At 44.5% G+C, this 13701-nt stretch overlaps 1 long non-coding RNA gene across 1 annotated transcript in view; it reads left to right on the plus strand.

Annotated features, from left to right (window-relative positions):
• LOC106029092 (uncharacterized) overlaps nucleotides 1–13559 on the plus strand; it is a 50902-nt gene extending 37343 nt beyond the window's left edge. Inside the window, exons 4-5 of the long non-coding RNA XR_002788190.2 lie at nucleotides 12344–12386; nucleotides 13400–13559. This is a non-coding gene — a long non-coding RNA (uncharacterized LOC106029092). The remainder of the gene's footprint in view (nucleotides 1–12343; nucleotides 12387–13399) is intronic.
• Nucleotides 13560–13701: the final 142 nt, after the last annotated feature.

Below are 13701 nucleotides of genomic sequence, written 5' to 3' on the forward strand. Positions count from 1 at the left end.
CCACCATCTTTTTTTCTTGGGCGGTGTTTAGCATTTCTCTAACTATTCTACTTATATCTTGCTTCAGGTCATTAATAACTTCATTCCTGAACTTGTCTATGAGGCTCTGGAGATAGCACTTTATGTCTATTGGTGCCGTGTCTGATATTGCATGTTTCTCAGGATTGGGGGCCAAGGACCCTTTCTTGTTGCTCCCTCTTCCCATACTTTTTGTTCCTTCCATACAAGTGTATGTAGGAGGCCCAGTTTCTTTCTTTGTCGGTTACAGTTTGTTTGAATTGCGCCGGGTAGGTGTTCCCGCCCACTACAGTGTACTAGGGAGATAGAGACCTGGGCAGCCTATGTTGGGCCTGGCCCTCCAGGTCAATCTACCGAAGGCTTCACTGCTAGCGTGCACCTCCAGGCGCTGGGACCTGGTTTGGGCTAGCCTGCTGGGTTTTAGTCAGCGGCGTCACGCAGGCCAGGCGCTGCCCACGAATCCCGCTTGAGAGGGGAATATGTGACTGAAGTCACTGCAACAACCTGTTCCGGGTAGTCTGCCCAGTCACAGTATGTCCTTTGCTGAAGCCTCCTACTCTATGGAAGGGTCCCAAATCCGCTCACTCACCACAGGTTGATGCAGGGCTCCCGGCCAGTCCCACTCTCAACTCCATTCACCGCTTCCCACTCTCAGAGCTTTCGCGCCTCTCTCCTTGCCACGCTGATTGGGACGCAGCAGCGGCTGCAGGAAATTCAAATCGCAGCTTCCAGTGGCTCAGGGTTAAAGCTTCCACGCTGAGACCTTATCTGTTCCTGTTATATCACCGGGATTGCGTTTCCAGTGGTTTCTCTTAGTTTAGTTCATTCCTGGGTCGGCAAAGTATATCTCCCCTTGCTTAGGATTTCTCATCCGGCACCATTCCTGGATTTTAAGTGCAGTTTCTCAGAGAGCCTCTGAAGCTGCTGCTATCTATCCACCATATTCTCCCGGAAGTCTAGAACCATCTTTTTGATTCTTTGTAGTTTTTTGTTTTGTTTTGTGTCTTTTAGTCTCAATTTCATTAATTTCTGCTCTGATTGTTGGAATTTCCTTCCTTGTAACTAGTTTTAGATTTGGATTGTTTTTTTGTTTTTCACAGACCTTGAAGTGCATCATTATGTTATTTATTTGGAATTGCTCTGTTTTTCTGATGTGGTTATTCACAGCTATAAACTTTCCTCTTAGGACTGCTTTCATTGTGCTCCTTAAGGTTCTGGCATGTTATGCTAGCATTACCATCTGATTCTAGGAACTAATTTCTTCACTAATTTCTTCTGCAGTTCACTGACTATTTAAAAGTTTATTACTTGAGCTGGGGATTTAGTTCAGTGGCTCAAGCGCTTGCCTGGGGAGTGTGATGTTAAAAAAATTATATAGCTTGGTGTCCATGCATTTGCATAGTTTCTATAGCCTTTTTTGTCATTGATTTATAATTTTTCTGAGCTGTGATCTGACAATATGAATGGTTTTATTCTTATTTCTTTGCATTTATTTAAGCATGCTTTATGAATTAGCACATGGTCTATTTTGTAGATAATTCCATGTGCTACTGAGAAGAATGTGATTCTGTTGCTGTTGGGTAGACTACCCTGTAGGTATTTATTAAGTCTACTTGTTTAAAGGTTTGGTTTAACATTGGTATTTCTTTGTTGATTTCATTTTTTTGTCTAGCTGATCTATCTGTTTACAACAGTAGGGTACTGAGGTGCCCTGATATTATTGTGCTGGTATTTATGTAATCTTTTATGTCCAGTAGTGTTTGTTTCATGAAGGTGGGCGTGTTCATTGCATATGTGTTTATAGTTATTATCTCTTCCTGTTGAATTTTGCTTGTTTTTCATTTCCTGTTGCATGGAATATTATTTTCCATGCTTTGATTTTAGCCTATGAGTATCTTTTGGGATTAAATGTGCTGCTTGTATGCAGCATATCTTTGGGTTTTGTTTCTTAATTCATTTGGTCAATGGTTTTTAATTGGGTAATTGAGACCATTCACACTGAGAGTTATGACTGTCATTGCATTATTTTCCTGTTGCTAATTCCATTTTTGTTTTGTTTAGTTTTGGTTTTGGGATTTTGTTATTTTGTTTTGTTCTATTTTGTTTTGCTTAACTGCTCCCTGGTACATTTGTTAACATTGTTGGCTTCATTGTTTCTTTCGGGGTTTATCCTTGAGAATTGTTTATAGTGCTAGTTTGGTGGTCTTGAATTTCTTTTTTTTTTTTTTTTTTTTCTTTTTTTTTCATTTTTATCGGTACCGGGGATCGAATTCATGACTGCCTGCTTGCAAGGCAGGCGCCTATGCCGCTGAGCAAATCTCCAGCCCCCGGTCTTGAATTTCTTAAGGTGCTCCCTGCCATAGAAAGACTTATTTCTTCATCAATTTTGAAAGATAGTCTTTCACGATATATCAGTCTGGGTTAGAAGTTATTTTCTTTTAGTGCTTAAAACATTTCACTCCAAGTTCTCCTGGTCTTTAAGGCTTGTGATGAGAAATTTGCTGTCATTCTAATGGATTTACCTTTCTAGTGATGTGTTGTTTTACTCCAACAGCTTTTAAGATTCTGCCCTTGAGAGAGGGAAAAAAAGTGCTCTAAAGGATACAATAGCAAGTGTGTTTAGCTGACCATATTAATGTTTTTGGTTGGATCATTGAACACAACTGTTTGCAGTCTCACTGTTTGAGTGTCCACTTTGTATGCTTTGATACTGTGACTTGAGCAACTATCTCTAAGATGATAATGTGTAATCTATTAACTGGTGATTTCTTACTGTTTTTTTGTTGTGTTTTTGTTTTTGTTTTTGTTTTTTTGTAGTTCTGTATTACTTGTACCCTTACACCGCTTTGTTTTGTTTTTGTTTTTTCTTTTTCCTTTTAAATAAAATTAAAAAAAAAAAAGAGTCTGCCCTTGCATTGGACTTCTAGATTTTTACTATAAATGTGTCCTGTAGAAGTTCTTTACTGATAGTGGCTATATGAGCTTCTATATGGCTCATTAACCTGCATGTTAAATTCTTTTGCCATAGTTGGAAAAGTGTTTGCTAATTTTTCTGTAAACAAGGTTTTTATGCCCTTTGTCTGTCCTCTGACTTTTCACTAATTCCAGTTAATCTTAGATTAGTCTTCTTTGTGTCTAGCAGCTGTTGAAGGCATTTTTCATCTTCTCTTGTTGTTCTCCAGGTATCTCTAAATAACTGGTCTCCAATATCAGCCTTATCTTCCAGTTGTGACACTCCTCACACTGGTCACTTCTGGATGCCCATAACTTCAACAGTTTTTAAACTCCTGTATTTTCTGTTTGGTACTTTTTCATGGACTCAAATTCTTTGTTAAACTAGTCTTTCATGTTTTGTATCACTTTATTTAGCTCAGCTAGTTTTTTATTGGTGTCTTCTGTAAATTTATTGTTTGTTTTTAATCCACTATCTGTTTATATCTCCTTTGAGTTTACTGAGCCCCTTGTTAAGCTGTTATTTTTATTTCCTCTTTTACCATTTCGAATAGTTCAGCTATGTGGCTTTTGATTTCCTTTCTTTTGATGCCCTAGTATCAACTTTGGGGGAGTTGGGAGATCTTGGAGGTGTGCTGTTGTCTGCTCATGTCTCATTATAGGACTTTGCCTCTGTCCTGAGATCTCCATTAGGGACAGGAGGACACAGTGTATTTGACCCAGCACCCAGTTCTCTGGGAATGGACTACAATTCAGTAAGTCTCTCACTTACAAACATTCAAGGTGCAAACTTTCACAGGTGTACTGTATAAGACTCACTTCTAGGCTTACAAACAAATTTTACTTATGAACAATTCTCCTGGAATGGCACTTACTGTATTGTTAATTATGCAAAGGTAACTTCCAGTTATTGGCATAGAAAGAAAATCAATTAATAACAACAGCTATGCCACTGTTTAAGCCACTGTAAAACAACACATCACTAGAAAGGTAAATCCATTAGAATGACAGCAAATTTCTCATCACAAGCCTTAATCAGGGACCGCTAGGAAGCACAAAACAAGATAAACTACGTACTTATGTCAAAGATGTACAAGGTTTGCTTGTTATTTAGTTGGCAAGGGCAACTAAATCAGAACCGATAACAGCATCAAAGACAAAATGGATACTGGCATAAGAACCAACATTGTACAGCCTTTAACTATAGAAAGCAGGTCTGTTTAAAATTATAGTATAAACACTAAAACAAAGCTAATATTGACATATAGTAAATATCCACTAACAATAGAATTCAATAATCATAGAAGAGATTTAACTAACTGTCTAAAGATGAATAAAACTTAAAGGTTATACTTGTAAAGGTAAGAATGAGACAATGAGAAAAGTAAAATTTGAAAAGTTAAGTAACTGAAGATGAGATAAAAGATCCTATTAAATAGAATTAGATAAATGTAACAGATAAGAACAAATAAGAAAAGCAAAAATAGAAAAAAATTGAAACAAACAAACAAAAAAGAAATAAAAAGAAAAGGAAACTTCCCCCAATGTATATGTGGTAAGGGAGAAATGAGTTTAAAAAAATGTTTCTCCATCTCTGTGAATGAATGATTTCTTCTGAAGATCTCCAGTCTTGGAATATAGCAATTCATGGTTTTCTCTGCCTAGTGTTACAGTCTATGGGTTTGTGAGATAACCCATCCAGAGGTCTCTCTGTCCATCACCTCAGACTGTGGCAACCTGCAAAGCTAAGGTGTGTCCTTGTTCATATTAGTGGAGGGGGATAGCGATTAGACCACTGATCTGTGCTGGAAGTAGATAGCAGGGTGGATGGAAAGCAGGCCACTGGACTTAATGCCATTGTTTTCATACCCAGACCCCACTAAAACCTACACACATCTGGCCTGGCTTTTCATCACAGAGGGCATAGCCCCTGAGTGAACTCAGGGGCTCCATGTGCATCTTGCTCCCAGGTCATACCTGTTTCTCACCCATCACTGTGGCATGGTAACCCTTGAAACTCTGAAATGAAATTGTTTTCCACTTATTCTGTGGCTCAGTCTTAAACAATCAACCCTTTCCCAAAATGGCTTCTGATTAAATACTTGCTGGCAACATGGCTAATGCTGCGCTGGATTTCTCTCCAAATCTATCCTGCAGTGTAGAAAGAGTCACTTGTGGAGTAAAACCTTGCACTGGTTTTGTAATTTACAATAGCCTTGGGCTTTTTCAATGCTGCTGGCCCAGTTTATTGCTTCTACCCTGGGGACTACCTTGTGTCTGGAGCACAGGACCTTAAGACTTTTTTAAGAGTACTGGGCAGTTGTTTGGTAAAATGTTCTCAGTTTGGGTTCCTGTAATATTTTCTCACAATTAGATTGAGATTGTGCCTGAGTGGGCAGGGTACTGCAAATGTGATCTACCTTGCTTAAGGCGTTCAATCCATGGTCCACAATGACAATATGTCTTTTACTAGTGACATTAACCTTGGCTGCTGAAGGCATTACTGGAATTTTCTGTTCTAAAGTTACTATCCCCCACCCCCCGTAATTACAGTAAGTCCTTTGTCGATGTCCGCTCCCGGCCGGCAGGAAGGACACACGACAAAGTCTGGTAGTGGACAACCTTTTCTTTTTATTTTTCTTCTCCGTACAGCCTGCCCTGGGTTCTCCCAGCTGAAGCCTCCTCTGGTCCGCTCCCCGCGGCTCCTTTTGTGCTTCAGTCTGCCCCAAAGCCTCTACCGGTCCGCTCTCCGCGGCTCCTTTTGGGCTTTTACTTCTGGGCTTCTACCTGGCTTCTTCTTCCGCCCAGGGGTGGCACCGGTATATATACGGGTACAGTGTCCAATCATGTTAAAGTAAGCAAGGCAAGCTGATTGGCTAACATCATCAGTTGCCAGGCAGACTATATTGTTGAGCGGGTTGTTTACGCGGTAAGCAGGAAACTAACATATTCGATGGGAGGGGTAATCTACCTCAGGCTTTGCTCTTTACCACAGGCCGCACGTCCGCCGCGCAAGGCGAGCTATCACAGACGCGGCTCCCAACATCTCCCCCTATTTTATTTTTTATGAATGTGCGCATCGTAGCCCTTCCTGGACTGGGTGCAGAGGCTTATGCCCTATGTGTAGGTCCACCGTAGGTCCTTGGCTTAGACCCTGGTTGGCCATGCCATGGTCTGCCAAGGCCCTGAGGCCCTCGTCCTTTTTCTAGGGCCAGGCACAAACTGGACGGAACCTGGATGCACACAAGCTTGCACTCATTTCCTCTCCGTAAAGAAATCCCCTCGGAGAGAAATTTAGACCTGGGCAGCATCTAACAGTCCAGCGGCTTACGTGCAGGATGGGGTAGGGCCTGGCTTAGGTCGAGTCGTGCTGGGGAGGCACGCTCTTACCCGTCATTGACTCACCTACCCTGCTGTGTATTGTCACCTTATGGAGGAGAATGAGGGATGCCCGCCATATCTAGACTCGGTCGTGGGCCAATTGAGCAAGCCATGCATATGCCTGAGGATCTTCTTGTCCATTTCGGGCTACCGCTATTTCTATTCATCTTATTGGTTGGTCTGTGATGGATCTCCAGTAGGGCAGGTCTGATCTTCAGTCGAGGGCTTTGTTGCCCGTGTCAGTCTCTCCGGTATCCACAGTGGTTCTCGTCCCGGTTCCTGTGGGAAAACACAAACCGCGCCTCGGTTCCAGCTGACCACTGGATCCGGGCCCATCCATTGTCCTGTCATAGATAACCGCGCCTTTGGAGGCAGGCCTTGGCTTACTCCCCCTTTTTGTTTTTTATTTTTTATTTTTATCTTTTTCGTTTTTTTTTTTTTTTTATTGGTACCAGGGATCGAACTGGCGATTGCCTGCTTACAAGGCAGGCGCTTATGCCGCTAAGCTAAACCTCCAGCCCCCCTTTCCTCGACCGGCGTTTTTCTCAGCCTGCTCTGCAGAGAACTCTGTGTACCAGGCTCGCCAATCCAGGTAACTGCCCGAGGGCAGACACGCCTTTGCCAGCTGAATCCAGTCCGCGGGGGTGAGGGGCCCAGAAGACAGGTTCTCCAGCATGGCAATGGTGTAAGGCGCAGTCGGCCCAAAGGTTGTAACTGCATTTTTAAGTTCTCTAATCTGCTTTATCTCAAAAGGCTCCCATACATTGCGTCCCTGGCCCATAGCTACTTGTACAGGAAATATCCCGTAGGGGCCACTATCTATCCCAGGTGGATGTACCTCATGAGACAAGCGTCCCCCCTGCCAAAGCCGCCTGTAAAAATACCGACCCGCCGGCGGCGGAGCATAAGACAGCGGCCGTGATTGGGCGGAAAATGGGGGCCCGTGCATCACTTCCTGTTCTGGCGAAAGGGGAGAGAGCTCCCAGGCGGCCGCCTCGTGGCGAGGAATCGCCTCCGGAAACGGCCCCCAAGGTGGGGCGGAAGGCTTCGCCTCCCTCTCGCGCCAGGGAGCGCTCAGGAGCTCTCTACTCCTCCGCAGACCAGGTTGAGCAGAGCGCAATTCGCGGGGCAACGCTGGAAAAGAACCCTGCGACTCCTTATTGAGCGACTTAGGCTCCTGACAGCTGGTCTCTTTGGCCTCCTTGCCATTCAACTTTCCCTCGTCCTCGGAGTCAGACGACTCAGAGGCTAGAGCCCCGTCCTCCTCCTTAGCATCCTTGTTCCCCTTGACGGACCCCTCTCGGGAGCTCCCTGACTGGGCCTGCTCAGATACCCCGCGTACTTTTGTAAGCTCTTGAGAGCTTTCTCCACAACCACCCTCGCTCTTAATGTTGCTACCTAACATGTTTCCCATCTTTTAATATGTTACTCACCGCGTGAGGCCCAAGGAATCCGCCACTTACGCGTGAGCCTGAGGGGAGTCTAAAAGCCCTGTAGGTGCGCGCCACCCAGAGCCCAGGCTTATCCCCAACTCACCTGTCTCGCAGCTCTGTACTGGAGCGTTGTCCACTTCCACGTCTCGGGGGTGATCAGTCCCCGGGCGGGCCTCCAAATGTCGATGTCCGCTCCCGGCCGGCAGGAAGGACACACGACAAAGTCTGGTAGTGGACAACCTTTTCTTTTTATTTTCCTTCTCCGTACAGCCTGCCCTGGGTTCTCCCAACTGAAGCCTCCTCTGGTCCGCTCCCCGCGGCTCCTTTTGTGCTTCAGTCTGCCCCAAAGCCTCTACCGGTCCGCTCTCCGCGGCTCCTTTTGGGCTTTTACTTCTGGGCTTCTACCTGGCTTCTTCTTCCGCCCAGGGGTGGCACCGGTATATATACGGGTACAGTGTCCAATCATGTTAAAGTAAGCAAGGCAAGCTGATTGGCTAACATCATCAGTTGCCAGGCAGACTATATTGTTGAGCGGGTTGTTTACGCGGTAAGCAGGAAACTAACATATTCGATGGGAGGGGTAATCTACCTCAGGCTTTGCTCTTTACCACAGGCCGCACGTCCGCCGCGCAAGGCGAGCTATCACAGACGCGGCTCCCAACAGTCCTTGACTTATAAACATTCAGTGTGAACTTTCACCAATATGAACAGACCTTGCATTATGAACATTCATAGATGTGAAGAAATCATGGAGGTGGCTCATGTGTCTGCCTGACACTGTCACAGTTGTGCTGCTGCTTAATCAGAGCACAGGGGCTCGAGCAGCAGAAGGAAAAGCAGTGGCAGTATGGAGAGGACCGCTAGGAAGCACAAAACAAGATAAACTACGTATTTATGTCAAAGATGTACAAGGTTTGCTTTGTTGAACTTACAGATGAATCTGACTTAAATAAAAATGTTCTCCCAGAGTGAAACTCATTCCTAAATCAAGGACTTACTGAAATAAAAATTTGTTTTGAAGAGCACATATTGACACTATGATGTACCCTGTTCCCTAAACTTTCCCCCACTAAACTTAATATCCATGGGTGGATCCTGCCTTTGGAGATCTGGTATCTTTGTATTTCCTCATTCCTTTTGTGTTTATTAAGTGGAGTTCCCCCGTCAGGGAAAGCTATCACAAATGCTTCTCTAGTGACAACAGTGAAGAATTTTGTAAGGATGAAGCAAGAATATAAAGACAGAGCAAGCTCACTCATTCTGGGATAGTCAGAGAAATTGTCCCTTCAGAGGTAACATTAATGTGACTCCTGGAGGATCAAAAAGATTTATCAGATCACAGGGCGGGAATGAACAGGGACAATGTTCCAAGGACAGGGAGCAGAATGCAGAAAATGTCACACTCATAGCTGCTAGAAATGGATGAAACTGCACAAGTGACTCAGTGGGTTAGAAACCCTGGGTTTCCCCAAAAGGCTTCTGCATTTGAAGAAGGCTGCTGTTCTTGTTCCAGTCAAAGTCACACCAGTGGGGGCAGGAAAATCACAACGTTAAACCCAGCCTGGGAAATTTAGTGACTGAACTAAGTGCTGTCTCAAAATGAAAAATAAAATAAAAATGGGTTAGGGATGAAGCTCTGAGTGAAGACCCTTGGTTCAATCTCCAGGAGTGGGAAAAAAATCACGAAGTGGAAATGAGGGTCTAGTATTCTCAGAGTTTCTGGTGCTCAAGAGAAGCTGGTCATTGGTTTTGGTTTTTTTCCTCCATAAAACTCAATCCATCACCGAGGGCAGCTCATGTTTTGGTTTTATAGCTTGTCACCTGTACTGTCTTTTGGACATGTGTAGTAAACATGTTTTTTATTTTATTAGATTTGGTCACTTACAAATACAAAATTCAATGCCAAAAAGAAAGAAATAAAAAACTTTTCAATCTTTTTAATATTGGAATGTAACCCCATTCTCCCCAAAACCTAAGCAAAGACATCTATATATGGCTAAATCATAATTCTTGTCTGTCTCTCTCAATCTCTTGACTGAACCCAAACTTCCTTTCCTGCTTGTCCTGAAGAAACCCTCATGTATGTCCAGCTAGGAGGTGCAGGTGCAGTCCTGCCAGCTTTTGCTGGGGGGACATGTGATGTTCTTTGGGTCTTGGATTAGCCCAAGTTACACCTACTAGGTGAGACCTTTGGGTTTTAAATTTATGAATAAAATGAAGCTACAAGAGGGTCTGTCAATGACCTTCCATGTGGAATAACTGTAAAAATCACCATAATTAGCATAAAAATAATGTCCTCATTTACTGAACACTTATTCTAGGCCAAGCATCATGCTAAGGGGTTTTCATGTGATATCTCATTTAACCCTTGCATCAGTCCCAGGGTTTGCATTTTGTCCTGTTTTCAGGATAAACTGAAGAAACCTGCTTAGAAGTTGTATGTTCAGGGCCATCATCTATATGGTACCTCACCCCAGTTTCCCTATTATTAACATTTTGCCTTAGTATGATACATTTTTCACAGTGAATGGTCCAGTAATGATGCACTATCATCCACCGCTGTGGTCCGGGATTGAGGAGAACAATTAGAATCAGGACACACAGTTTATATTACTTTATGATGGTCACTCAGAGTAAAAAACAAGAAAGTGCAGGAAATCTATCCACAACACTAAAGACACAAAATATTCAGCCAAGGTCCTGCATAAGTCCATATGAAAACTTAAGAGCCCATGATGATACCTTCCATGATTCCAGCTGGAGGTCTAGAGCCCATGAGAAGGACTCACACCAGTCTCTTTTATTGATCCATTGCTGGGAAGGTCCAAAGGTCAGCGGTGGAAGCTAGAAAATATATGCCAGCGGGGTGAAGGAGCTGTGCTGGTAGGTTGAAGGTTCTACACTGGAGCCAAGAAGTGACACTCATAATAAGGACCAGGGCTGTCCTGAAAAGTACCATAGCCTTCCTCAGCAACATAGAGGCCCTGAGCTCCTCTTACAATAAGAACAGTCCAATACATGCCAGAAAGTCAGCATGATGAGTTTCTCCTGGAGGTTAAGCAGCACATATCTTCCCCCCAGAGTCAGAAAGTGACGTTCGATATAAGGACCAGAGGTCCCCCAAAGTGAACCAAAGCCACTCTCACCAACAAGGTCCCGAGCTCCTCTGATGACAGTGATTGAACTCATACTGAGGAAGCTAGTCTTGACAAATTCCTCCAGGAGAACCAGTGGCTCAAACAGCAACACTTAGAGAAACCCACAATGCCTCACTCTTCTTCTCCAACTCTCTATTTATGCTGACAACTTTCCTCAGGTGGACCATCTACACTCAGAACCATGTTGATTTAATTCAGCTGGCATTAAGTTGCCCACCAGTTTTTAATCCATAATGTCCACTAAACTCCATTCAGTCACCCTGATTTCCCTGTTGCCCTTTTTCTCTTCCAGAATCCCACCCAAGATACTATGTCATATTCTGATGCTGTGTCTCCATGGGCTCCACTTGATAATTTAGAATGCAAATTCTAGGTGTATGTGGCAGTGGACACCAGTGATCCTATTACTCTGGGAGGTTGAGGCAGGAGTATTGCAAGTTCAGCCCAGCCTGGGCAATTTAAAAACTCACAGAGATTCCACCTCTAAAGGAGAAAGAATTTTAAGGAAAGCACTGGGGATATCCCTTAGTGCAAAGGCCCTGGGTTCAAACTCTAGAACTGGTTTGGGGGAGCAAATCTTGCTATGATCATAAAGACGCAGGGGAAATCGTGACTCATCCCAGCTCTGCTTGGATTATCTGGGGACCTAGAGAAAATCACTTACGCCCTCCAAGCTTCAGTTTCCTCTCAATAAAATGGAAGCCATTAAAGTTAACTGGCAGGCTGTGAACCACAAAGAATGCCCAGCCCTGTGCCCAACACACAGCCTTGCTCCCATGCCAAGTCCCAATATCAACGACATGCTCACTCACCTCACCCCTCCTAGGCCGTGGTCTGACTCAGACACACACTCCCAGCTCTAGGTCTGCATAGACCTAACTCACCTGGGACTAGAATGGGAGGCAGCACCTCTGCCTATTGAGCACTGCCACTTCATGACAGCTGGGTTTTCCCCACGTCTTCCCCAGCCAACCTTATGTCCCAGCATGTGGGTCAGTCACACTGACCTCCTTGTCAAGAATGCACAAGGCTGTCTGCTCCTGGCCTTGAGTCAGCACCCTGGAGCTCTGAGTCTGCTCCTGCCCAAACCTGGTCTCACCCTAGCCTTGTCCCTCCAGAGGCCAGTGGAGAGGGGATGGGCCTGCTCTATCATGGCTGTAATGGTAGAGCCCTCTGGACACATGGGTGAACTTTATGCCATGCACTTGTTTGCACTCACTTCAGATGCCGATGTTTGCTTAGAACAGAAACTCTCTTGTAGGGAGATGAGCTTGTTTGGGGGCACGTGTGTGCATGTCTAGGGTGTATGTATATCTGGTGTGGGTGTTCAGACCCTTGCAAACATGCATGTGCATATACGCATATGTGCATATAGTGTGTGTGTTCCCATTGTGTCCCTAGGTCTGTGGAAAGTGTCTGTGCCCGGCCCTTGAACATCTTCCAGGTGTGTGCTTGGTAAGGAGTATATGCATGGGATTGGGTCGCACATATCCAGGTATGGAACATGGGAAGGAATTTCCATCTTGTCACATGTGTCCTGTGGTACCTAACCTAGGATCAGATGTAGAAATTACTCAGACCAATGGATCCTTCTCTACTGTTACAGCCCTGAACCTATGGGGGCACAGGAACGGGGCTCAAACTAACCCCTGAATGAGATGCACCTCCTTGGTTCACAGCAGCAGGGCTTTACAGTGAGCACAGCAAGCAACATCATCTCCCCAAGAGTATGACCAGGGTCTGGTGTTCTGTTTTCCCCCAGCATCGGGTGTTGAGAGCTGGCTTGGGAGTGAAGGTCTCTGAAAAGAGGGAGGAAATGGATAGAAAGTACCTGTGCTCCAATTTAAAATGCCAGTGGCTCGAGGAAGAGCCTGTCTGGGCTTGGAGATGCTGCATCGAAAACCTTAGGGGATCTGGGTCACCCCTGGCTTCCCCAGGGTGCAGGAACCACCTTGGAAGTTGCAAAAGCTATCACTGGAGCCTCCCAGGTCCACCTCTCCTTACCATGTTCCTTCAGTTTCTGTCCTGACCCTGGCTCCCTCCCATGAAAGATCAAGTTTATACATTCTTTTTGCTTTTGTTAAAAGAACTATCTGAGATGTACCATTCCCAGCTACACATAGAGTTCACTCCCTACTTCTTTTAAATTATTGTACAAATATCACCTTCTCAATAACTGCCTTTTAAAACTGCAACTCAGTTGTGTTCCATGGCCTCTCCCTCTAAACCTAGTATACCTGGAGGCTGAGGCAGGAGGATCACAAGTTCAAACCTAGTTTGGGCAGCTTAATGACTTAGCAAGGTTGTCTCAAAATTAACAAGGGCTGGGAATGTAGCTCCATAAGAAGGTCCTAGGCTCAAACCTAGTGGGAACATTAATAAATATTGTAAGTCATCGTCCAACTTTGCCAGTTTGCTTTAAACTCCTGTCTTTTTTGTGCTCCTGCTTTCCCAAAGTTCTCATCTTCTTGTTGGACAGTGTGGCCAGCATCACAAGGACACATGAGAACAGAAGCCAGAAGCATCCATTTGAAAGGTTCCATACCATCGAATTTGTGGACATCGTAGAATCTTCTGGAGCAATTTGGCATGGCCCAGAAGTAGAAAATAAATAAACTGTCTTTTCACCAAGGATCCTTGATCTGATGCTCTCCGTGGAGTTTATTTAATTTCCTGTTATTTGCCCCTTGACCCAACCCCCGCCTGAAAGTGACTTCCACAGAGCCAGCAAGGATTGTGTCTGCTTTATCCCCCACTGT

Source organism: Cavia porcellus, unplaced genomic scaffold (assembly GCF_034190915.1).
Source record: "Cavia porcellus strain 051 isolate PalLab524CR breed Dunkin Hartley unplaced genomic scaffold, mCavPor4.1 scaffold_5, whole genome shotgun sequence".
NCBI classification, from domain to species: domain Eukaryota; kingdom Metazoa; phylum Chordata; class Mammalia; order Rodentia; family Caviidae; genus Cavia; species Cavia porcellus.